This window comes from Ovis canadensis, chromosome 12 (assembly GCF_042477335.2).
Source record: "Ovis canadensis isolate MfBH-ARS-UI-01 breed Bighorn chromosome 12, ARS-UI_OviCan_v2, whole genome shotgun sequence".
In the NCBI taxonomy this organism is placed as follows: Eukaryota; Metazoa; Chordata; class Mammalia; order Artiodactyla; family Bovidae; genus Ovis; species Ovis canadensis.
In genome coordinates this window covers 46024529-46052266 of record NC_091256.1, presented here as the reverse complement: position 1 = coordinate 46052266, position 27738 = coordinate 46024529, and the positions used below count along the sequence as shown (strand labels likewise).

Below are 27738 nucleotides of genomic sequence, written 5' to 3'. Positions count from 1 at the left end.
AGAGACGTTAAGATCAGCTCAAAATGGATCAGAACACAGAATGCTCTAGGGACCTCAAAAATATTCTATAAACAGTTCAGACTAAAAACAATTAACTTAGGATAACTCCTGTCATTAGTATACTTAGCTCCTGATAAAGCCTAAAAGGTTAATATTATTCTACTGACAGGCACAGATATATCTTTCTGATCAAAAAGGAAAAATACAAGTCTTACAGCAGAGTGAAAAACGGCTTGGAAGTGCTAATTTTATTTCCAGTTCTCAATTCCCTGTTTCATTTGGCTAAATGGGTTTCAGGAGCAATGCTGACAATCTGGTAAAATTTTCATATTCAAGCAATAATATGAATCATCTTAAGGATTCTATTCTGTTGCTTCATTTTAGTTTAGTGAATGTTCAGACAAGCAGTGTTTGTGGAGCATCTTCTCTGGTTCTGAAGAAAAACAAACGAATTGTAATGGTCCATTTCTCCCAAGGAAACCACAGCGTGCTACCTGACCTATGAATGCTGCTAAGTCACATCAGTCATGTCCGATTCTGTGCGACCCCATTAGTGACCCCACGGACTGCAGCCTACCAGGCTCCTCCATCCATAGGATTTTCCAGGCAAGAGTACTGGAGTGGGGTGCCATTGCCTTCTCTGGACCTATGAATATCACCTTATAATGGAAATCAGTGGCTAAACTGAAGGTTGACTCTAACAGAATTTTCAGGCTCTGGTAGAGAACATATTTTGAATAAACAAGTTCATTTCTTTTTGTTTCAGTTCTTTTACTTAATAGCATGGGCACAGAGAAAAAACAGAAGAGACAGAGCTAACAGTATCCCTCTTACCTCTGCTGACAACCTCTACTATTAGTTTCTAAAAATATATCTTAAAATAATACAGAGTAGCATGTCACTGGATTTTTTGTTTAAAGTATATCTTTGAAGTCTTTCCAAATATTACCACTGGGGCTGCTGTATTCTTTTAATAGCTATATAATCTCCCAATGCATGTATATACTATAACTTAATATTATAATTCATTTAAATAGATCTCTAATTATTGCATTTACATATTGCTTTGATTCTTTTGCTGTTAAAAGCACTGCTGCAATTGGGGGGAGGTGGGTAAAGAACAATAGAGGGTATTGCTCCAATGGCTTCTATTTCTGCTGTAGATAATTTGTTGAATGTCTAAAACTGGGCTCAGTTTTTTTTTTTTTTTAATCATATTATACCCAAATCATTTCTTCTAATTTTGAGAACTAGTAAAGTTACTAGAATATACAGCTATTTTGATTGTTTTGCATCAAAAATTTTTGGCACTTGAATCCTGGGTTCAAGGCTTCCTTTGGTTATGAAAAATGTTCTTAAATTGTGTCTTTAGTTTTTTTTTTTCATTTCATTGCTTCTTTTTTTCAGAAATAGTAAATATGTGTATGCTGATTCATTTTCTCTTACATATTTATCATTTTTTTAAATCTTTATAACTTTTGCTCATCTTATTCTGCTTGCTTTCCTCAATGCTATCACACTTATATTTTTAACCACAGTTTTCAAATGGCATTACTGAGTTACAACTGACATACAAAAGTTGTACACATTTAAGTATTCAATACTTAATACACATTAAGTATGCTGAGATAAGTATACACTCACAGAACCATCAACATAATCTATGCTTACATATTCATCACTTACAAAAGTTTCTTACTGCCTTCTCTATTTACTTTTATGATAAAAAAGTTAAGATCTATCCTCTTAATAAACTTTTAAGTCTACAATAGAGTACTGTTAACTATAGACAAAATGCTGAATGATTGATCTCTAGGACTTATTCATCTTGTATAATGAAAATTTCCCCCTTCATGGATCACAGACTTGTCATGGCATAGCAAAGGGGCTTGTGTAACTCGATGAAGCTACAAGCTATGCCTTGCAGGGCCACCCAAGATGGATGAGTCACATTGGAGAGCTCTGAAAAAACATGGCCCACTGGAGGAGGGAACGGCAAACCACTCCAGTATTCTTGCCACAAAAACACCATGAAAAGTATGAAAAGGCAAAAAGATATGATACCAGAAGATGGGCCTCCCAGGTCAGAAAGTGTCCAATGTGCTACTGGGGAAGAGTAGAGAGCAATTACTAATAGCTCCAGAAAGAATGAAGCAGCTGGGCCAAAGTGGAAATGACCCACACATCAGTTGTGGATGTGTCTGGTGGTGAAAGCAAAGTCCAGTCCTGTAAAGAACAATATTGCATAGGAACCTGGAATGTTAGGTTCATGAATCAAGGCAAATTTCACATGGTCAAATAGGAAAAATGAATATAGGCATCTTAGGAATCAGTGAATTAAAATAGATGGGAATGGGTGTATTTAATCCAGATGACCATTATATCTACTACTGTGGGCAAGAATCCCTTAGAAGAAATGGAGTAGCCCTCACAGTCCAAAAAAACAAAACAAAACAAAAAAACAGTTTGAAATGCAGTACTTGGGTGCAACCTCAAAAATAACAGAATGATCTCTGTTCGTTACAAGGCAAACCATTCAATATCACAGTAATTCAAGTCTATGCCCCCAACCATTAACACTGAAAAAGTTGAAGTTCTAAGACCTAAAAGACCTTCTGGAACTAACATCAAAAAAAGATGTCCTTTTCATCATAGGAAATTGGAATAGGAATTGGAATTGAAAAGTAGGAAGTCAAGAAATACCTGGAGTAATGGGAAAGTTTGGCCTTGGAGTACCTTAGAGTAAGCCAAAGGTTAACAGAGTCTTGTCAAGAGAACACACAGGTCATAGAAAACACCCTTTTCCAACAACACAAGAGACAACTCTACATATGGACATCACCAGATGGTCAATACTGACATTAGATTGATTATATTCTTTGCAGCTGAAAGTGGAGAAGCTCTATATAGTCAGCAAAAACAGGACTTGGGGCTAACTGTGGCTCAGATCATGAGCTCTTTGTTGCAAAATTCAGGCTTAAACTGAAGAAAGTAAGGGAAACCACTAGGCCATTCAGGTTTGACCAAAATCAAATCCCTTATGATTATATAGTACAGTAGAGGTGACAAATAGATTCAAGGGATTAGGCCTGGTAGACGAAGTGCCTGAAGAACTATGGATGCAGGTTCATAAGGAGGTAGTGAACAAAACCATCCCAAAGAAAAAGAAAGCGAAGTGGTTGTCTGAGGAGGCTTTAGAAATAGCTCAGGAAAGAAGACAAGTGAAAAGCAAAGGAGAGGAGAAATATACATCCAACTGAATGCAGAGTTCCAAAGAATATCAAGGAGAGATTAGAAGGCCTTCTTCGATGAACAGTGCAAAGAAATAGAGCAAAGCAACAGAATGGGAAAGACTAGATAAGAAAAAAGTGAAAGTCGCTCAGTTGCGTCTGACTCTTTGTGACCCCAAGGACTATACAGTTCATGGAATTCTCCAGGCCAGAATACTGGAGTGGGTAGCCATTCCCTTCTCCACGGAATCTTTCCAGCCCAGGGATCAAACCCAGGTCTCTGCATTGCAGGCGAGTTTTTTATCAGCTAAGCCACCAAAGGAAGTTTGTTGATAAGAGATGGTAAGAATACATAGAAGGATGATACAAAAAAAAGGTCTTAATCACCCAGGTAACTATGATAATGTTGTCATTCACCTACAGCCAGATATCCTAGAGTATGAAGTGGGCCTTAGGAAACATTACTACAGACAAAACTAGTGAAGGTGATAGAATACCAGCTGAGCTATTTAAAATCATGAAAGATGATTCTGTTAAATAAGTGCACTCAATATGCCAGCAAATTTGGAAAATTCAGCAGTGGCCACAGCACTGGAAAAGGTCAGTTTCCATTCCAATCCCAAAGAAAGGCAGGGCCAAAGAATGTTCAAACTATCAGAGAATTGTGCTCATTTCCCATGCTAGTAAAGTTATGTTCAAAATCCTTCAAGTTAGGCTTCAGCAATACGTGAAGTGAGAACTTACAGATGTACAAAGCTGAGTTTAGAAAAGGCAGAGAAACCAAAGGTCAAACTGCCAACATTCGTCGGATCAGGACAAAGCAAGGAATTCCAGAAAAAAAAACACCTATTTCTGCTTTACTGACTACACAAAAGCCTTCGACTGCATGGGTCACAACAAACTGTGGAAAATTCTTAAATAGACGGGAATACCAGACCACTTTACCTGCCTCCTGAGAAACATGTAGGTGAGTTAAGAAGCAACAGTTAGAACCTAACATGAACAAGTGACTGGTTCAAAATCAAGGAAGAAGAATGGCAAGGCTGTATATTGTTACCCTGTTTATTTATCTTATATGCAGAGTACATCATGCAAAATGCCCGGTTTGATGAATCACAAGCTGAAACCAAGAATGCTGGGAGAAATATCATAACCTTAGATATGCAGATGATACCACTCTAAGGGCAGAAAGTGAAGAGGAACTAAAGAGCCTCTTGATGAAGGTGAAGAGGAGAGTGAAAAAGCTGGCTTAAAAGGGAAAAGTAGAACCAGTGACAGATTACATTTTCTTGGGCTCCAAAATCTCTGCAGACAGTGACTGCAGCCATGCCATTAAAAGATGCTTGCTCCTTGGAATGAAAGCTATGACATCCTAGATAGCATATTAAAACATAAAGACATCACTATGCCAACAAAAGTAATAGTATACTCAAAGTTATGGTTTTTCCATTAGTCATGTATGGAGGTGACAGTTGGATGATGAAAAAGGCTGAGCGCCAAAGAATTGATACTTTCAAACTGTGGTACTGGAGAAGATTCTTGAGAGTCCCTTGGACTGCAAGGAGATCAAACCAGTCAATCCTAAAGGAAATCAACCCTGAATATTCATTGAAAGGACTGATGATGAAGTTGAAGCTCCAATACTTTGGCCACCTGATGCGAAGAGCTCACACACTAGAAAAGACCCTGATGCTGGGAAAGATAAAAGGCAGGAAGCGAAGGGGATGACAGAGAATGAGATGGTTGGATGGTATCACCAACTCAATGAACATGAGTTTGAGCAAATTCCAGAAGATAGTGAAGAACAGGAAAGCCTGGTGTGCTACAGTCACAAAAAGTCAGACGTGAATTACTAAAAAAAAATTACAAAAAATCTTCAATTATCTGGGATAAAAATATCCAGGAATGCACATTTTGGGGACTGCAATGCAAAAGTAGGAAGTCAAGAAACACCTGGAGTAACAGGCAAATTTGGCCTTGGAATGAGGAATGAAGCAGGGCAAAGACTGATACTTTTGCCAAGAAAATGCACTGGTCATAGCAAATACCTTCTTCCAACAACACAAGAGAAGACTCTACACACAGACATCGCCAGACGGTCAACACCGAAATCAGATTGATTATATTCTTTGCAGCCAAAGATGGAGAAACTCTATACAGTCAACAAAAACAAGACCAGGAGCTGACTGCGGCTCAGATCATGAACTCCTTATTACCAAATTCAGACTCAAATTGAAGAAAGTAAGGAAAACCACTAGACCATTCAAGTAAGACCTAAATCAAGTCCCTTATGATTATACAGTGGAAGTGAGAAATAGATTTAAGGGTCTCAATCTGATAGATAGAGTGCCTGATGAACTATGGAATGAGGTTCGTGACATTGTACAGGAGACAGGGATCAACACCATCCCCATGGAAAAGAAATGCAAAAAAGCAAAACGGTTGTCTGGGGAGGCCTTACAAATAGCTATGAAAAGTAGAGAGGCGAAAAGCAAAGGAGAAAAGGAAAGATACAAGCATCTGAGTGCAGAGTTCCAAAGAACAGCAAGAAGAGATAAGAAAGACTTCTTCAGTGATCAATGCAAAGAAATAGAGGAAAACAACAGAATGGGAAAGACTAGAGATCTTTTCAAGAAAATTAGAGATACCAAGGGAACATTTCATGCAAAGATGGGCTTGATAAAGGACAGAAATGGTATGGACCTAACAGAAGCAGAAGATATTAAGAAGAGGTGGCAAGTATACACAGAAGAACTGTACAAAAAAGATCTTCAAGACCCAGATAATCATGATGATGTGATCACTAACCTGGAGCCAGACATCTTGGAATGTGAAGTCAAGTGGCCTTAGAAAGCATCACTATGAACAAAGCTAGTGGAGGTGATGGAATCCCAGTTGAGCTATTTCAAATCCTGAAAGATGATGCTGTGAAAGTGCTGCACTCAATATGCCAACAAATTTGGAAAACTCAGTAGTGGCCACAGGACTGGAAAAGGTCAGTTTTCATTCCAATCCCAAAGAAAGGCAATGCCAAAGAATACTCAAACTACCACACAACTGCACGCATCTCACACGCTAGTAAAGTAATGCTCAAAATTCTCCAAGCCAGGCTTCAGCAATACGTAAACCGTGAACTCCCTGATGTTCAAGCTGGTTTTAGAAAAGGCAGAGGAACCAGAGATCAAATTGCCAACCTTTGCTGGATCATGGAAAAAGCAAGAGAGTTCCAGAAAAACATCTATTTCTGCTTTATTGACTATACCAAAGCCTTTGACTGTGTGGATCACAATAAACTGTGGAAAATTCTGAAAGAGATGGGAATACCAGACCACCTAACCTCCTCTTGAGAAATCTGTATGCAGGTCAGGAAGCAACAGTTAGAACTGGACATGCAACAACAGACTGGTTGCAAATAGGAAAAGGAGTACGTCAAGGCTATATATTGTCACCCTGCTTATTTAACTTCTATGCAGAGTACATCATGAGAAATGCTGGACTGGAAGAAACACAAGCTGGAATCAAGATTGCCAGGAGAAATATCAATAACCTCAGATATGCAGATGACACCACCCTTATGGCAGAAAGCGAAGAGGAACTAAAAAGCCTCTTGATGAAAGTGAAAGAGGAGAGTGAAAAAGTTGGCTTAAAGCTCAACATTCAGAAAACAAAGATCATGGCATCCGGTCCCAACACTTCATGGGAAATAGATGGGGAAACAGTAGAAACAGTATCAGACTTTATTTTTGGGGGCTCCAAAATCACTGCAGATGGTGACTGCAGCCATGAAATTAAAAGACGCTTACTCATTGGAAGAAAAGTTATGACCAACCTAGACAGTATATTCAAAAGCAGAGACATTACTTTGCCGACTAAGGTTCACCTAGTCAAGGCTATGGTTTTCCCAGTGGTCATGTATGGATGTGAGAGTTGGACTATGAAGAAAGCTGAGCACCGAAGAATTGATGCTTTTGAACTATGGTGTTGGAGAAGACTCTTGAGAGTCCCTTGGACTGCAGGGAGATCCAAGAAGTCCATTCTGAAGGAGATCAACCCTGGGATTTCTTTGGAAAGAATGATGCTAAAGCTGAAGCTTCAGTACTTTGGCCACCTCATGTGAAGAGTTGACTCATCGGAAAAGAGTTTGATGCTGGGAGGGATTGGGGGCAGGAGGAGAAGGGGACGACCGAGGATGAGATGGCTGGATGGCATCACAGACTCGATGGACGTGAGTCTGAGGGAACTCCGGGAGATGGGCATGGACAGGGAGGCCTGGCGTGCTGCAATTCATGGGGTTTCAAAGAGTCGGACACGACTGAGCGACTGAACTGAACTGAACTGAGAATAATAGTTGCAAGTTTATTTTCTTAGGAACTTGTCAAATTATTTTCCAGCATGCCTATCACAATTTGCACTCCCACTAGCAATGTATGAATCATCTAGTTCCTTTGCATTTTCCCCATTATTTGCCACTGCTACTGTTTTCTTATTTTAGACATTTGAAGCTGTGTAGTTGCCTCTTATTGCTGGTTCTAACAACAATAAGGTTCATTTCCCTTATAAGCAGTGATGTAGAACATATTTTTATATACTTGTCATTTGTCCTGTGAAAAACCTCATTTCTTTTGCCATTTTTTAAGCTGCATTGTTTGGTTTTTCAAAGACGGATCATGACAGCTCTTTATATATTCCTAGTAGTAGTCCTTTGCCAAATATATTGTTTGCGAATATTCTTTCCTAATCCAAAGCTGGCCTTTCATTCTCTTAATGGGGTATTTCAGAGAGCAAAAGCTTTTAATTTTGATGATGTCCACTTTTATTTTTTTCCTTTTATATTTTATGCTTTTAATATCTTTCTTAACTCTTTATTTTTAAAGTTTTCTCCTAAGTTTTTCTTCAAAGCTTTATCAGTTTACTTTATATTAAGCTCATAATCCATTTTCAGTTAATTTTAGTATGAGAAATATGAGAGGTTGAGGTTCACTTTTCCTCACGAGTGTCCAATTATCCCATCACCTTTCAATGAAAATGCTACCTTTCCTCCTTCAAATTGTGCAATTTTGTCAAAAATCAGTTGGTCATATTTGTATAGGTCTGTTTCTGGTTACTCTATTCTGTTCCATTAATCTATATATATGTCCCTCTTGACAATACCACACAATCTTGAATACTGTAGCTATATAATAAGTCTTAAAATTGAGAAAACAGATTCTTCCAACTTTATTCTTCTTTCTGAAATGGTTTTAGCTATTCTAATTCCTCTGCTTTTCGTTATAAATTTTCGAGCATTCTTGCCTATATTTACAAAAATATTTGTTGGCATTTTGATAGAAATTATATTACACCTATATATCAATTCAGGGGAGAATCAACACTGTAATATTTTGAGTCATCCAATCCATGAACATAGTATGTCTCTCCATTCATTTAAATCTTTCATTTATTAGATCAGCTTTGAACAGTTTCAACATATATCTTGTTTCATTATATTTATATATAACATTACAATTTTATCTTTAGCAGTTGTAAAAAGCATTGCATTTTTAATTTTGGTGTTCACAATTTTCACTGCTATGATAACAGAAATACAAGTGAGTTTAAGATTTGTATCATGTATCCCATGACCTTGCTGAACTCACTTCATAGTTCTAGGAGCTTTTTCATAGATTCACTGGAATTTTCCACATAATCAATCATGTCATCGGCAAACAAAGACCTCTTCTTTTCTAACTGAATGTCCTTTCCTTTTCTTGAGTTACTGTACTGGCTAAAACTTTAAGCACTGTGCTGAATGAGAGTGGTGAGGGTAAACATCTTTTCTTTGTTCAATTTTAGAGAGAATTCCTTTTTCTTCCAAACTTTGATATACTGTACCTTCATTTTCATTCAGATCTATCTTAACTATTTCCTATTTGTCTTCCTTTTTGACTCATGATTTATCTGAAACTATGTTGTTTAGTGGCCAAGTGTTTGGAGATTTTCCTATTATTATTTTGTTATTAATTTCTAATTTGTTTCCACTGTGGTCAAAAAACACACTATTTATGGGTTAGATTATTTACAGTTTACTGAAAGAAGTTTTATGTCCTAAGATGTGGTCTATCTTGGCATTGTTCCATAAGGATTTGGAAATGTGTGTGTGTGTGTGTGTGTGTGTGTATCTTTATAATAAGATTGAAAGCAGGAGGAGAAAGGCATGACAGAGGATGAGGTGGTTGGATGGCATCATCAACTCAATGGACATGTGTTTGCACAAGCTCCAGGAGATGGTGAAGGACAGGGAAGTCAGGCATGCTGTATAGTCCATAGCATTGCAAAAAGTCAGACATGACCGAGGGATTGAACCAAAATATATATCTTACTTATAGAGTATTCTTTAAATATTGATTAGATCCTGCTGGTGGAAGGTGTTGCTCAGTTCTTCTACAACCGTATTGTTTTTCTATCCAATTGTTCTAATCCACTTTTGTGAGAGAATTGTTGAAGTCTCAAGCTAAACTGTAGATCTGTCTACTTCTCCTTTCAATGTTATGAGCTGTGTTTGAAATATTTTGCAACTACGTTTTGATGTATACATATTTCAGACTGCTATCTTTTTGCTAGATTGACATTTTTGTCATTACATAATGTCCCCTTCTGTTTCTAGTAATTTTTGACCTTGAAGCCTAATTTATATAATATTAATATAGTCACTTATTGTTTCTTTTAACATTTGTATAAATTTTCCTATTCTTCACTTTCTATCTGTTTATTATTGTGTTTGAAGTCAGTTCCTTATAGACAGCATATAGTTGGGTCATGTTTTCAGATCCACTCTGCCAAACTCTGTTTTTATTGGTATACTTGATGAGAGGGTAACTAAAACACAAGAAGGCCAGGGGGCTCCAAACAGAGGGTATAGGCTGCAAGTGTCAGACATTTTTTTCTCTCTCTCTTCAGTGGCAGGAGGAAACAAACTAGTGATTTTTTTCTCTTCCCTTCTCTATACAAATTTTAAAAGGTTTCTCTTAAAATACTGTGTTGCCATAATGACACCTGGTTCCACCTGAAGTTAACTATTCTCAAACTTTGAGTTAACCAATGTATTTTTCCTATGGAAATACTTGTCTTAAGCTATGTTAATGTACTATGCATTTACCCCAGACTCTGTCTTCAAGTCAGTTCGCCTAATGGCTCAGAACCTACTTGACAAACCAGCATGTTGTACTCAGACATTGTTCCCCTAATCTATGTAAACAAAACTATTTGTATGGTAATCTGCCCTTCTACAAGATTCAAGTCAATCATTTTATGGCCGGGGATGACTCATCTGGTGCCAAGATTATCCCAAAATACATCTTATGGATGAGGGGCCTGGTGCCATTCTGAATTTTAAGACACTCCTTTCTTTCATTAACAAACTGCTAGTGACTATATAACATCCAGCTGAAGACTAGCAGGGGGGTACTCTTTCTGCCCCCTTCTGATGCCTATGTCAGAAGCTTTCTCTATCTCCTTTATGCTTTAATAAAACTTTATTACACAAAAGCTCTGAGCAATCAAGCCTCGTCTCTGGCCCAGGATTGAATTCTTCTCCTCGGGAGGCCAAGAATCCTGGCGTCTTTTTGCTGTTCAGCAACAACCTTTCACTGAGAGATTTATTTTTAATGTAATGATTGACTGAAATGTTAGGTCTTAAGTCTGCCTTTGTAATTTTTTTCTATTCTGTTTTTTGCATATGCGTTAGTTACCCTGCCTTCCTGTGGATTATTTGAAATTTAATAAAATTTCATTTTGATACCTTTATAGTCTTGTTAGGTGAATTTCTGTGAGTAATCCTTTTTTGTTGCTTTAAGGTTTTACATTATAGACACATAATTTATCAAAATCTACTTGGGTATCATTATTTTACCAACTTGAGAGACATACAGAAACTTTAACTCACTTTATCTATCTTTGTCCTCTCTTTTTTACAATATAGTTGCCTTAAATATTTCCTTCATATGCACTTAGCCACATTAGACACAGTTGTAGTTTCTGCTTCAATTGTCAAACACAACAGAAAACTGAAGAGGAGAAGGAAAACTACTGTATTTACCCATACTTTCACTTAACATGTTCTTTGCTCCTTCCTGATATTTTAAGATTCCATCTTTTATCACTTACTTTCTGTTTACTTTTTAACATTCCAATGCCAATTTATTTTTTAAAGAGTTCTGTGTAATTCTATGGTTTCTTTGCTCCCCCTCCTTCCTTTTTCATATAATTGTACAACCACTAAATATTACATAGGTTGTAATGACCTAGATTGGGAAGATCCCCTGGAGGAGGGCATGACAACCCTCTTGAGTATTCTTGCCTGGAGAATCTCCATGTAGCCTGGCAGGCTACAGTCCATGGGGTCACAAAGTGTCGGACACAACCGAGTGACTAAGCACAAGCACAATGATCTTATACTGTTACCAGTCATTCAGGAAAAATTTTCCCCCCTCCCAACAACCATCCTGGGGGAACTAAAGGTCCTGAGAAGAGGCCAATTCAACATGGCCTCTACCCTGGTAGGAAAGAAAAGATGAAAAAAAACAAAAAACAAAAAAACAGAAATTGACTAAGAGGTATGTGGCCACCGTCTCTTAGGAGTGAGGCTCTGGCTGTTGCCTAGGGTTGTGATAGCCTGCAGCATGCAGTAGGCCAACTGCAAGACCTTGCAGCCACATCTTCCTCCCACCAGTCTGTCCATGTCCCAACCTATATGTCACAAAAACCCTTCAGCAGGGTTCTCCTCCACTGCTCTGGTATATGCATCTGGTCATAGTTGTCCACACGCTTCACCTTTAATGACAGGTTTTGGATCTCAACCTCCAGCTGAATCCACTGGTATTCAGTTTCTTCCTGAGTCCAGACTCCATGTACTATGCACACAGGTATGTGTCCTGCAGGGTATATATCAACACTTGTCCAAGAGCTGGCATCCTTCTGTAGGTACTACTGATCGATCCGTGTGTCCAGATTATTCATGATCCTCTCCTGAATCTTCTCATGAATCCACTGGTATGGCTGTGCCTCTCTCAAAGTAGAAAAAGAATGTCTTGAGGGGTTCCCTAGCCTGGACTTGCTGTCTCTGATTGACAATGTCAGGGTTCACCTTGTACCAACTTCACGACTCATAGTACTCGCTCCTGTGGGTCTTTCAATCTCCTAGACATATTCAGCAAAAGTCATATTTACACTTGGAGCATTGCATGTGACTGCAGTCTTCATTCTTCTCAATGCAAATATTGTGCTTGGGACAGTCTTTAGTGTGAGCACTAATGCAGTGGCTGACTCAGAGTCATCTGCACACTTTGAGATCCGTTTCCAGATTGCAGCGCAGTCTGTGGAGGCATGATACATCTGATGACACTTAAAACAGAAGGCTTTGTTGTACCACTGGCACTGTACTTGGTGAGCTCAGGGCTCCTGTACCCTGATAACCATGGGGCAGTGTGCACCAGGACACAGCTGGAGCTGGCAGTGACTCTCCACGAAGTCCCTGAAGAGGTAGTGCCTGTATTTGTCTCGATTCTTCACTGAGCAGCAACAGAAACAAGAAGTCCTCTGGTATTTGAAGCAGGGAGTGCTGAGCCATGCAAGAAACACTCACACCCAGACCATCCTTGACAAGTACTGAGCAGTGCTTCTCCCAGTGGCTGTGGCAAAACTGGTGATGACAGGCTAGAGAAAGTAGGTTTTCCTTCCACACAAACTGCACACACACTGTGCAGTGGTCAGGGGATGGGCTGTGGGGACATGTTTCAATGAATGGATTGAACTCGAGTCTCAATGAGAAGCTGAGCAGAATTAGACGTGTATTAGCCCGCTATCTCTGTGAATTGCCAGTGGAAATTAATTACTGTAAGTTTAACAACTCAGTGAGGTACCTTTAGGACAGAGGCTAATAAGCTGGTCATACACGTTCACCAAGGGCACCCTTGGACTCCTTGAAGCTGCTCAGCTTCTCTTGATGCTCGAGTTCAGCCCAGTCCATCAATTCAAACTAATTGCAGGCCCCTAAACGTATCATCTTTCTCTTAAAACTGCACTTTTTTTTGCATACATTTTTTTCTTCTTTCTATCCTGTGGACATTCTCCACCTAGTAAATGCCCATTCGTATTTAAAATTTTAGTTCCATTGTCCAGTTATCAGGAAATATTCCCTAATTCACAAGCTTGATTTATTTGTCTTCTGCTTCCCCTTAATAGATTGACTAGTTTTCTGTGATTCTGGTTTCAGTGTGTCTTCCCTCTATGCATTCTCGCAACACCGTCTTACTTGGCTTTCTCTTAACTTGGACGTGCGGTATCTTTTCACGGCTGCTCCAGCAAAGCACAGCCGCTGCTCCTTGCCTTGGACGAGGGGTATCTCCTCACTGGCCATCGCCCCGACCTCGGGCGATTGGATTAGTCAGTCTAATCACACGAACCATAGCCTTGTCTAACTCAATGAAACTAAGCCATGCCATGTGGGGCCACCCAAGACCAGCAGGTCATGGTGGAGAGGTCTGACTGAATGTGGTCCACTGGAGAAGGGAATGGCAAACCACTTCAGTATTCTTGCCTTGAGAACCACATTAACAGTATGAAAAAGCAAAATGATAGGATACCAAAAGAGGAACTCCCCAGGTCGGTAGGTGCCCAATATGCTACTGGAGATCAGTGGAGAAATAACTCCAGAAAGAACGAAGGGATGCAGACAAAGCAAAAACAATACACAGCTGAGGATGTGACTGGTGATAGAAGCAAGGTCCGATGCTGTAAAGAGCAATATTGCATAGGAACCTGGAATGTTAGGTCCATGAATCAAGGCAAATTGGAAGTGGTCAAACAGGAGATGGCAAGAGTGAACGTCGACATTCCAGCAATCAGCGAGATAAAATGGACTGGAATAGGTGAATTTAACTCAGATGACCATTATATCTACTACTGTGGGCAGGAATCCCTTAGAAGAAATGGAGTAGCCATAATGGTCAACAAAAGAGTCTGAAATGCAGTACTTGGATGCAATCTCAAAAATGACAGAATGATCTCTATTCATTTCCAAGGCAAACCATTCAATATCACAGTAATCCAAGTCTATGCCCCAACCAGTAACACTGAAGAAGCTGAATTTGAACGGTTCTATGAACACTTACAACACCTTTTAGAAGTGAAGTGAAGTGAAGCCACTCAGTCATGTCCGACTCTTTGCAACCCCATAGACTGCAGCCTACCAGGCTCCTCCATCCGTGGGATTTTCCAAACAAGAGTACTGTAGTGGGTTGCCATTTCCATCTCCAGAGGATCTTCCCAACCCAGGGATCGAACCTGGGTCTCCCACATTGTAGGCAGACGCTTTACCATCTGAGCCACCAGGGAAGCCACACCTTTTAGAACACCCCCAAAAAATGTCTTTTTCATTATAGGGGACTGGAATGCAAAAGTAGGAAGTCAAGAAACACCTGCAGTAACAGGAAAATTTGGCCTTGGAATACAGAATGAAGCAGGGCAAAGGCTAATAGAGGTTTGCCAAGAGAACATACTGGTCATAGCAAAAACCCTCTTCCAACAACACAAGAGAAGACTCTACACATGGACATCACCAGATGGTCATCACTGAAATCAGACTGATTATACTCTTTGCAGCCAAAGATGGAGAAGTTCTATACAGTAAGCAAAAACAAGACTGGGAGCTGACTGTGGCTCAGATCATGAACTCCTTATTGCCAAATTCAGACTAAATTGAAGAAAGTAGGGAAAATGACTAGACCATTCAGGCATGACCTAAATCAAATCCCTTATGATTATACAGTGGAGGTGAGAAATAGATTTAAGGAACTAGATCTGATAGAGTGCCTGATGAACTATGGATGGAGGTTCGTGACATTGTATAGGAGACAGGGATCAAGACCATCCCCATGGAAAAGAAATGCAAAGAAGCAAAATGGTTGTCTGGGGAGGCCTTACAAATAGCTCTGAAGAAGGGCAAAAAGCAAAGGAGAAAAGGAAAGATATAAGCATCTGAATGCAGAGTTCCAAAGAATAGCAAGGAGAGATAAGAAAGCCTTCCTCAGCGATCAATGCAAAGAAATAGACGAAAAGAACAGAATGGGAAAGACTAGAGATCTCGTCAAGAAAATTAGAGATACCAAGGGAACATTTCATGCAAAGATGGGTTCAATAAAGGACAGAAATGGTATGGACCTAACAGAAGCAGAAGATATTAAGAAGAGGTGGCAAGAATACACAGAAGAATTGTACAAAAAGATCTTCACAACCAAGATAATCATTATGGTGTGATACTCACCTAGAGCCAGACATCCTGGAATGTGAAGTCAAGTGGGCCTTAGAAAGCATCACTACAAAGCTAGTGGAGGTGATGGAATTCCAGTTGAGCTATTTCAAATCCTGAAAGATGATGCTGTGAAAGTGTTGCACTCAATATGCCAACAAATTTGAAAAACTCAGCAGTGGCCACAGGTCTGGAAAAGGTCAGTTTTCATTCCAATTCCAAAGAAAGGCGATGCCAAAGAATGCTCAAACTACCACACAATTGCACGCATCTCACATGCTAGTAAAGTAATGCTCAAAATTCTCCAAGCCAGGCTGCACATGAACTGTGAACTTCCAGATGTTCAAGCTGGTTTCAGAAAAGGTAGAGGAACCAGAGATCAAATTGCCAACATCCACTGGATCATAGAAAAAGCTAGAGATTTCCAGAAAAACAGCTATTTCTGCTTTATTGACTATGCCAAAGCCTTTGACTGTGTGGATTACAATAAACTGTGGAAAATTCTGAAAGAGATGGGAATACTAGACCACCTGACCTGCCTCTTGAGACACGTATATTCAGGTCAGGAAGCAACAGTTAGAACTGGGCATGCAACAACAGACTGGTTGCAAATAGGAAAAGGAGTACATCAAGACTGTATACTGTCACCCTGCTTATTTAACTTCTATGCAGAGCACATCATAAGAAACGCTGGACTGGAAGAAACACAAGCTGGAATCAAAATTTCAGGGAGAAATATCAATAACCTCAGATATGCAGATGACACCACCCTTATGGCAGAAAGTGAAGAGGAACTAAAAAGCCTCTTGATGAAAGTGAAAGAGGAGAGTGAAAAAGTTGGCTTAAAGCTCAACATTCAGAAAATGAAGATCATGGCATCTGGTCCCATCACTTCATGGGAAATAGATGGGGAAACAGTGGAAACAGTGGCAGACTTTATTTTGGGGGGCTCCAAAATCACTGTAGATAGTGATTGCAGCCATGAAATTAAAAGACGCTTACTCCTTTGAAGGAAAGTTATGACCAACCTAGATAGCATATTCAAAAGTAGAGATATTACTTTGCCAACTAAAGTCCGTCTAGTCAAGGCTATGGTTTTTCTAGTGGTCTTGTATGGATATGGGAGTTGGACTGTGAAGAAAGCTGAGTGCTGAAGAATTGATGCTTTTGAACCTTGGTGTTGGAAAAGACTCTTGAGAGTCTCTTGGACTGCAAGGAGATCCAACCAGTTCATTCTGAAGGAGATCAGTCCTGGGATTTCTTTGGAAGGACTGATGCTAAGGCTGAAACTCCAATATTTTGGCCACCTCATGCGAAGAGTTGACTCATTGGAAAAGACTTTGATGCTGGGAGGGATTGGGGGCAGGAGGAGAAGGGGACAACAGAGGATGAGATGGCTGGATGGCATCACCGACTCAATGGACATGAGTCTGAGTGAACTCCGGGAGTTGGTGATGGACAGGGAGGCCTGGCGTGCTGCAATTCATGGGGTCGCAAAGAGTCGGACACAACTGAGCAACTTAACAGAACTTCACTTAATAGCCTTTCCAGGCTTCTATCATAATGCTCACCATGTCGTACAGTAACATCTAGTAACCTTCCTCAACAATTAGATTCTATGCAACTCATCCAATTTTATAGTTTCAGATTCAATGACACAGTAGTTTAAATAAGTCCTTAACAAAATGGTGTACTTCTTACTTATTGAGTGAACCAATATTTACAGAGCAACCTCAAAGCATATTTAGAAAGCACATGGGTTCCTGAGTTCTTTTTCTAAGTGAAGGAAGCCTTCATCACATCTCATTTTTTCTTGTGCATCAGAGATCAAACACACTCTCAAACAACCTGCTTGGAGGGGAGACGGGGAATGGCAGGGAAGACAACAGGGTTGAGGCATGACTGTGCCTGGTGCTACTTAAGTAAGAGCAGGAGTTATGGAGGCAAGGGAGAGCACAGAGGCACCTTCCACCCAGTGCACTGGAAGGGGGTGGTGTCATCACTTATCCAAACTCAGCTGGAATCCTCTCTCAAGGAATTTCTGATCTCACCAAAGAAGATATCATTAGAACATATGAGAAGAAAGCCACAGTGTATCTCAGTCTTCTACCTCAGTTTTTATGTTCTAGTTAATTGCAAACGGGGCTTCCCTGGGGGCTCGGGGGTAAAGCATCTGCCTGCAATGCGGGAGACCCGAGTTTGATTCCTGGGTCAGGAAGATCCCCTGGAGAAGGAATTGGCAACCCGCTCCAGTATTCTTGCCTGGAAAAGCCCATGGAGAAGCCTGGTAGGCTACAGTCCATGGGGTTGCAAAGAGTTGGACACGACTGAGAGACTTCACTTAATTGCAAACACATATGAAAATCTCCCTCTAAAATCAAATGCTGGGGCTTGCCTGGTCCAGTGGTTAAGAATCCGCCTTGCAAAGCAGTGGACACCAGTTCGATCACTGGTCCAGGAGGATCCCATATGCCATGGAACAACTAAGCCAGGATGTGGCAACTTCTGAGCCCACACGCCGCAACTACTGAAGCCCAAACAGCTAGAGCCCATGTTCCACAACATGAGAAGCCATGACAAGGAGAAGCCCGTGCACCAGAACTAGAGATAGCCCACATGCAGCAAGAAAGACCCACCAGTCAATAAATACCTAAATCTTTTTAAAAAATCAAATGCCACATTAGCAAGTAGGGTTCATATGTACAAGTGTTTGTAAATGAGAAGTATGTATTTTAGGGAGTGCATATGCAATAACGTCTCACCCACAACTGCTATAGGCAAGATGATCAAGAGAAAAATAGCAGCAGCTGATGCCAAATGTGCAACTCAGATGGTTTGAAAACAAAGTAGCATTCCAAAGAACATGGGCAAACTTCCCTCAGACACAGTCCACTAGCCAACAGATTAAATTTTTAAGATACATGAATAACTTCTCTAACAAAAGCTTACAAAAGATAGCAAAGAGGTAGAAAATTAGCATAGTTACATGAAATCCAAATACCTAAACATCTCTCCCATTATTCACTATCTCTGAATGCAAAATAAAAATCTTCTGTTTCTATATTTTTTTTGCAAAATAGAAAGGAAATGTTGGCTTCTTCTCAAGTAAGATTGATTTTAAAAAAGAGAATAAGAAAAACAAATATTGTATATTAATACATATATATGTATAATATGTATACATACATATTATACATACATATGTATACATACATATATATATAGATCCAACCAGTCCATCCTAAAGGAAATCAGTCCTGAATGTTGATTGGAAGGACTGATGTTGAAGCTGAAATGCCAATACTTTGGCCACCTGATGAGAAGAACTCACTCACTGGAAAAGACCCTGATGCTGAGAAAGATTGAAGGCGGGAGGAGAAGGGGACAACAGAGTATAAGATGGTTGGAGGACATCACCGACTCAATGGACATGAGTTTGAGTAAACTCTGGGAGTTGGTGATGGACAGGGAGGCCTGGCGTGCTGCAGTCCATGGGGTTGCAAAGAGTCAGACACAACTGAGCGACTGAACTGAACTGAATATATATATATATATATATATATATATATATATATATATATATATATAATCTAGAAAAAGGGTACTGATAAACCTATGTGCAGGGCAGCAATAGAGATGAAGACATAGAGAACAGACTTGTGGACACAGCAGGAGAAAGGAGAGGGTGGGGTGAACTGAGAAAGTAGCACTGACATATATACACCATCACGTGTCAAATAGGCGGCTAGCGGAAAGATGCTGTGTGACACTGGAAGCTCAGGTCAGTGCTCTGTGACAACCTAAAGGGGTGGGATGGGAGCAAGGGAGGGAGGCTCCCGAGGAGGGAATATATGTCTACTTACAGCTGAATCACATTTTTCTACAGCAGAAACCAACACACCATTGTAAAGCAATTATCCTCCAATTAAAAGCAAGTATTAAAGAAAGATAATGCACTCTGTACTCAACTGCACATTAACTGAACACCTCAGCATGAATTTATCAGAAGTAGGGGGTGTGGGAGGAAGACAAAGAGGTTTTACCATTGATCTGATCTGGATTTTGATACCAGTTTTGTCACTTCATAGTCATGTGAGTCTGGATAAATTCTGTAAACTCTCCAAAGCTCAGTTTTCTCAAGTGTCAATGGGAAATGAGTGTAGACATTACAAAGATTGACTAGATGGATTTTAATAACTAAACTTATTTGTAAATATGTGTATATTTGTGACCACTCCTTTTTAATGTGACGCACTGAAAAGGAGACCCACACACAGGTGTGCAATTAATCAGAATATAACGGCCATATGCAGTGGCACAAGGAAAGTATCATGCACCTGACCTAGTGTGCTATATGCACTCATCTTTTGTTTCCACTCACCCCACCTCTTTTCCCAGATTTCTATTGAGAAAATGGCAAGGTAAATAAGGTACTTCTTTCCTTAATGAATTTAGACTGGCAAAGGGGTTAAAATGTACACAGTTCAGTTCAGTTCAGTCGCTCAGTCGTGTCCGAATCTTTGTGACTCCATGAATCGCAGCAGGCCAGGCCTCCCTGTCCATCACCAACTCCGCGAGCTCATTCAGATTCACGTCCATCGAGTCAGTGGTGCCATCCAGCCATTTCATCCTAGGTCGTCCCCTTCTCCTCCTGCCCCCAATCCCTCCCAGCAACAAACTCTTTTCCAATGAGTCAACTCTTCACATAAGGTGGCCAAAGTACTGGAGCTTCAGCTTTAGCATCATTCCTTCCAAAGAAATCCCAGGGCTGATCTCCTTCAGAATGAACTGACTGGATCTCCTTGCAGTCCAAGGGACCCTCAAGAGTCTTCTCCAACACCACTCAAAAGCATCAATTTTTTGGCGCTCAGCTTTCTTCACAGTCCAACTCTCATATCCATACATGACTACTGGAAAAACCATAGCCTTGACTAGACGGACCTTAGTCGGCAAAGTAATGTCTCTGCTTTTGAATACATTATCTAGGTTGGTCATAACTTTCCTTCAAAGGAGTAAGCGTCTTTTAATTTCATGGCTGCAATCACCATCTGCAGTGATTCTGGAGCCCCCAAAAAACTGTTTCCACTGTTTCCCCATCTATTTCCCATGAAGTGATGGGACCAGATGCCATGATCTTCATTTTCTAAATGTTGAGCTTTAGGCCAACTTTTTCACTCTCCTCTTTCACTTTCATCAAGAGGCTTTTTAGTTCCTCTTCACTTTCTGCCATAAGGGTGGTGTTATCTGCATATCTGAGGTTATTGATATTTCTCCCTGCAATCTTGATTCCAGCTTGTGCTTCTTCCAGTCCAGCGTTTCTCATGATGTACTCTGCATAGAAGTTAAATAAGCAGGGTGACAATATACAGCCTTGATGCACTCCTTTTCCTATTTGGAACCAGTCTGTTGTTGCATGCCCAGTTCTAACTGTTGCTTCCTGACCTGTATACAGATTTCTCAAGAGGCAGGTCAGGTGATCTGGTATTCCCATCTCTTTCAGAATTTTCCACAGTTTATTGGGATCCACACAGTCAAAGGCTTTGGCATAGTCAAGAAAGCAGAAGTAGATGCTTTTCTGGAACTCTCTTGCTTTTTCCATGATCCAGCAGAGGTTGGCAATTTGATCTCTGGTTCCTCTGCCTTTTCTAAAACCAGCTTGAACATCTGAAGTTCACGGTTCACATATTGCTGAAGCCTGGCTTGAAGAATTTTGAGCATTACTTTACTAGCATGTGAGATGAGTGCATCTGTGCGGTAGTTTGAGCATTCTTTGGCATTGTCTTTCTTTGGGATTGGAATGAAAACTGACCTTTTCCAGTCCTGTGGCCACTGTACACAGATTATGCCAAATGAAAGCAGAATAACCCACATGTAAGAGAACACAGGGAGAAAGATTTGGGGCCAAGTTCCCCTGGACATCAGGATCAGTTCATGCAAAGGCCATTTTAGATGGGCTTCACAGAGCCATGGGGTGCTTTTGATGTGTGGCTTACAGTTAATAAGTCTCACAACTGAAGTAACATGTTAACACAGAAAGAGAGGCTAAGGCAGACGGTTCTCCAATAAAGAACCCTAAAGAATTTCCACTGGTCACCAACTTGCAGAGCTGAACTGAGGATTGTAACTGGCCAGAACATGGTTTACTGCCTAAAATGGGACAGTGTTACCAGCTTGAGCAGAGATCGGACACTCCTTATTCTTCTAATTCCATCCAAGGAATTCTCAGTATTCAAAATACTAGGAGCACTCCTTCTGTAGTGCAATCAATGAGAGAAATGGTGTCTTGGCTTCAACTTTAATGCATACTATTCTTTCCTCAACTTTTCTCAAACTAACTCCTTAAAACGAGAAGAGAGGATGTAAACAGGATCACTTAAGACTTAAAGCACTTTTTGAAAGGGGGTATGATTGCACAAAGCAAAACGCTATAAGGTGGCTTCTACAGCAAAGTCTGAAGAGCCCTGATAACATTAGGAGACACCAGGGCTGTGGATTTTCATGTGCTTTGTCCCTTTATTAGCCCATTAGAGAGACAAATAGTGATGATAGAAGAGGATCCCATTAATCCAACAGACCAGTGCAGGACTTAGAAACTGCTCATAGCACCAACAGTCCAGGCTGTGGGTGTGAGAAGACATTATAAGCACTCAAGCCAAGGGTGGGTGGATCCATGGACAAGCCCATGCCCCTGCTTACAGCCAAATGCTTAATCTACACTGAACACTCCTCATTCTAGGGAAAATAAAGGGATAATAACAGAGATAAGAGAGGACAGAGGAAATAAACCATGTGTCCTAAAGAAAGAGTATAGGGATAATCATCTTTAAAATGCAACGGAAAACTACACCTCTTTAAAATTACTTACTACACAGACCAGTAGATTTCAAGTCAGTTACAGTATGTTCATATGATAAAATATTTTGCAGACATTAGACACATATTCTAAAATGATGTTTAATGCACCAGAAAGTGCTTAAAACATAATTTAACGTAAAAAGAGCTGATGTAAAATCTGTACATACAGTGTTTATCAATATCACAAAACTAAAAGTTTGGCATGTGTATTAGTAGCTCAGTTGTGTCTGACTCTCTGCGACCCCATGGACTGTAGCCAGCCAGACTCCTCTGTCCATGGAATTCTCCAAGCAAGAATACAGGAGTGGGTTGTCATCTCTCCAAGGGATCTTCCCTACCCAGGGATCAAACCTGCGTCTCCTCCATTGCAGGCAGATTCTTTACCATCTGAGCCACCAGGGAAGCCCTTAAATGTATGGTAAATATATATATATATATTTATATATAAACACACACCAGTTCTTGCATCTGAGTGACGTGATTATGTAAGAATTTTAGATCCTTTCTAAAATTTTTCTGTTGTATTTCAAAATTTCTGTGAGGTTATATTCATCATTTAAAGTTTGTTATATAATAAGAAAAATGTAAAGATGACAGAGGTTGAGGGAAAGAGTTTTCAAAGCAAAGACAAGTCAGTAAGAAAGTAAAACCCAGGCTTCCCTGGTCTCTCAGTGGTAAAGAATCCACCTGCCAGTGGAGGAGACACAGGTTCAATTCCTGGTTCAGGAAGATCCCACGTGTTGTGGAGCAACTAAGCCCATGAGCCACAACTACTGCGTCTGTGCTCTAGAGCCCAGGAGCTGCAATTCCTGAGTCCATGTGCCGCAAATACTGAAGCCTACATGCCCTAAAGCCCCATGCTCTGCAACAAGAGAAGCCACATGCACCACAATGAGAAAGTAGGCACCAATTACCACAATTAGAGAAAGGCCTGCACAGCAAAGAAGACCAAGCAGAGTCAAAAACAAATACATAAATAAATAAAATTATTTTATAAAAAGAAAACAAAACCCATTTCCTGAGCAGCCAGAGCACTGGCATGTGGGTACAGATAGCTGTGCTGAGGCAGAATATAGGGAAAGGGGACAGGGCAGAAAGGGCCCTGAATACCACACTTAGGAACAGAGATTTTCTTCTGTCCACAGAGCATATTCTGAGTACCAGGGAAGGCTCGGCTGAAACTGTGCTTCTGGAGATTACTCCAGCAAGTAGCATCCTGAATCAATTAAAGTGAAAGACTATTTTAAGAGTCTAAGTGTCAGGCTAAGCCTGGGTGACGAAGGTGAGGATGTGGTAGACCTGAGTGTCTGGTTATAACTCAACCAATGCTTGGATACAGATGGGAGAGGGGAGGATTAAAGATGGCCTCAAGGACTCAATTCTGGGTGGCTAATTAGAGACCCATATTATTCATAAAAATTGAGGTAGGAGTATATTTTCAACAAGTTGAGTTTAAAGCATCTAAGGAGATCAAACCAGTCAATCCTAAAGGAAATCAACCCTGAATATTCACTGGAAGGACTGGTGCTGAAACTGAAGCTTCAAAACTTTGGCCACCTGGCGTGAAGAGACGACTCACTGGAAAAGACCCTGGTGCCTGGAAAGATTGAGGGCAAGAGGAGAAGGGGGCAGAAGAGGATGAACTGGTTGGATAGCATCACTGACTCAATAAACATGAGTTCAAGCAAACTCCGGGAGATAGTGAAGGACAGGGAAGCCTGGCATGGGGTCACAAAGAGTCGGACATGACTTAGCGACTGAACAACAAAGGGGTATCTTAAGATTCTAATAGTGAATTAGAAACGTGAATTTGAAACTTGAGAGAGAATTCTGGGCTGGTTACATGGATTCAGGAATCATCTGTATAGACATGAGTGGTGGCTGGCTAAGAGAAGGTGGGGAAATTAAGAGTAGGAGAGAGAGAGGAGAAGGGAGAAGGGACAAAGAAAGAGTCAGACAGAGGACACAGGAATAACCTCAGAGAATCATACTTTGTAACAAAGAAAAGTGGACGCTGACAGAGCCACGAAAGACAAACAGAAAGGTGAGCCCCTATTTCAGTACCATGGAGAAAAGGAGCCAAGAATGCTACGCCACCCTCAATGGTAAACGTGGCCCCACATTCAGAGAGACTGAGCACTGAGGAACGGCTGCTGGAAATGGTGATGGGGCGGCGGGTGTCAAGTGACATTAAAATGTTTTCAGGTGAAACATTAAAAATAAAATCAACCAGTCTCAGAATAGACATTTCTCTGCAGTAACTGTCACGTTAAAAACACACCTGGAGAGCCGAGCTCTAAGCAGCGCGTCATTTCTGCCTCACCCAAATGAGCTAAGACATTCACCTCTGGAATGCTACCAGCTTGAGGCCATCACCACAGCAACCAACAGGACAACTGTTGTTTTTTAACTCTGCCCATCACCAACTACATTGCAGGCTGTGAAATGCATAGAAATGAAGCTGTTCTTTCAAATCCTGTTGTGTGGGACTCAGCATGGTTGCAGGTGTCTGTGAACACTGCCTGACTTAGGATATTTTCTTTAAAAACTAGAATGATAAAAATCTACCAAGCAGTTTGGTACCAGTTGGGAGAGACAAACTAATTCTTAGCTTTGTGGACTAAAATATATTTATCAATTCAAATTGGATTTAATTGTTTTTTAAGACACAGTTTTAGTGACTCCATAATCAAACTAATACTTTTCCTTAATACTGAAGAGGAAATTTTTACACCTAAACATCCTTGCAAAAGCAAACCAAACACTGAAAGTGTTAGTCACTCAGTTGTGTCCGACTATTTGTGACCTCAAGGACTGTAGCCCACCAGGCTCCTCTGTCCCTGGAATTCTCCAGGCAAGAATACAGGAGTGGGTTGCTGTTTCCTTCTCCAGGGGATCTTCCCAACCCAGGGACTGAGCCTGGGTCTCCTGCATTGTAGTCAGACTCTTTACCGACTGAGACACTGGGGAAGACCTACATCAAACACTGGGTCTTGCTTATGTCTCTCCTTGTCCCGAAGGGCCAGCTTGGGAAAAGGACAAGAATCAGCTGTTCAGTCTATTCTCTTTTTCACCTAAATTGATTTTTCTTTTATTCATTTTATTGGCATTTCTATGAGCCAAAGTAGATAATACCTGAAACTATTTGAATCAATGCTACCAACAGGCTTCCCAGGGGGCTCAGTTGTAAAAAAAAAATCTGCCTGCCAATGCAAGGAGACGTAGCAGACACTGGTTCTATGCCTGGGTCACGGAGATCCCCTGGAGGAAATGGCAACCCACTCCAGTATTCTTGCCTGGAAAATCCCATGGACAGGAGCCTGGTGGATTACAGTCCATGGTGTCACAATGAGTCAGACATGACTGAGCAACTGAGCGCATACACATGCTACCTATCTAATTACTGTTACTAACAGTACTAAAACAACAAATAAAACATGCTTGAGAAGCAGCCCAGGGGAACTGAGAGTTCAAGATCCTTATATGCTTCTTACAATTACTAGATTCAGTAGAAAATATCATTAATACAATCGAGAACTCTCATAAATCCCAGTATGTCTGAAATGACCTTGTGCCATGAAAAATCTCCAGTCTTCAACACACACAATGATAGGCTGAATGATCAATGTGCAAAGATACAGAAGAATACTTCCAAGTATCAGCTGATTATTTAGAACTGGCTTCCCTGGTGGCTCAGTGGTAAAGAACCCACCTGCCAAACAGATGATGGGGTTCAATCCCTGGATCAGGAAGATCGCGTGTAGAAGGAAATGGCAACCCACTCCAGTATTCTTGCCTGGGAAATCCCATGGACAGAGGAGCCCAGCGGGCTACAGACCAGGGGGTCACAATATAGTTGGATACAACTTAGCAACTAAGTAACAACAAGGCTCCTAACTTTATATTTACATCCAAACTTTCACAATTTTTGCTATTACTGTGACCCTCCTGTACTATTACTTACTTAACTTTTGTTTAAATCAATATTTTTAGGTGAGCCTCTTTCAAAGTGGCCTTATAGTATAAACATGTAAACATTACTAGATAAAATACAGTTTAACAAACGACTAACATGCTATTATCTCTGAGAATTCTGAATCTCAAAGATTCCATTTTCTTTGTTACATTCAAATAGCTTATGTACCCATATCTTAATGAATCTCTTCCCAGTGAAGCCCAATCTTAATGTGAAATCCTTTTACAAATGAGAGTATGATCTGTTCTAAAAGGAGAAGTTTTTAAGGCACAAGTCATATCATAGATCTGAACCCCATTCAGTCAACAAATTCAGCAGTGAAGAAGCAAATATGCACCCAATATACCAGGCTGGGAGCCAGATCTAAATCTAGGCAGAAGGGGCCTAGGAGTAGAGGGATAGCATGAGGGAATTAAAAATCTGAATCCCAGAGGAATGGCTTCTAGCTTGAGGTCTCAACTCTGATTAGAAAGAGGAAAACACATACCAGTGTATCAGAACAACTACAACCAAAGTTCTCCATTTGACTCTTTCTGAGATTATATTAAAATTAAATATGAAGTATAATATAATTTGCATTTTTTTCTTCAAGTCCCTGGCCCTCCAGGACTCCATACAAAATTCAAATGTTACAAAGGCAACTCTGTCTCTACACAGATCCTCTCCCCTGCTCCAGCCCCTTTTGTTCAGCACTGAATGAGACTCTAGTGCCTAGGAAGCTGTCAACCACCTTCAGTGGGGAAGGAGTGAGCGTGTGTGTGCCAGGACTGAGAACAACTGTAGCTGTTAAGAAAGGAGGAGGAAGGAAGAGGCCGTGTCTAAACTTCTGATCTTCAACCAAACCTATACTCCTCCAACCTTCCCCAACTCTCTCTTTTTTAATGAATTAATTTAGGCTGTGCTGGGTCTTCGTTGCTGTGCAGGCGTTTCTCTAGTTGCAGAGGGCAGGGGCTCTTCTCTAGATGTGCTGCACGGGTTTCTCACTGCAGTGGTATCTCTTGTTGAGGAGCTTGGGCTCTAGGGCTCAAGGGCTTCAGTAGTTGGGGCACGGGGGCTCAGCAGCTGTGTCTCAAGGGCCCTAGGGGGTGGGCTCAGCAGTTTTGGCACACGCACTCATTTGCTCAACAGCCTGTGGGATTCTCCTAGACCAGGGATCGAACACCCACGTCTCCTGTATTGGCAGGCGGGTTCTTTAGCACTGAGACACCAGGGAAGCCCCCACCTCTTTTAATAGTAATTTCACATTTCCAGTTGCTTGAGCCAAAAAAGTTGGAGTCCTTCTTGATGTGATGCTTTCTTTCACATCCCAATCAATCAACAAACTCTCTACATCTACCTGACAAATACACCCAGAATCCTTCTCCTTCTCACCACCTCCACAGCCACCACTATGA

General features: G+C 40.7%; 1 protein-coding gene and 1 pseudogene across 2 annotated transcripts in view; both read right to left on the bottom strand.

Annotated features, from left to right (window-relative positions):
* The window catches only part of RGS7 (regulator of G protein signaling 7), a 473731-nt gene that overhangs the window by 360828 nt on the left and 85165 nt on the right, over positions 1-27738 (bottom strand). The window lies entirely within an intron of this gene.
* LOC138416030 (E3 ubiquitin-protein ligase ARIH2 pseudogene) lies at positions 8042-12834 on the bottom strand (annotated as a pseudogene).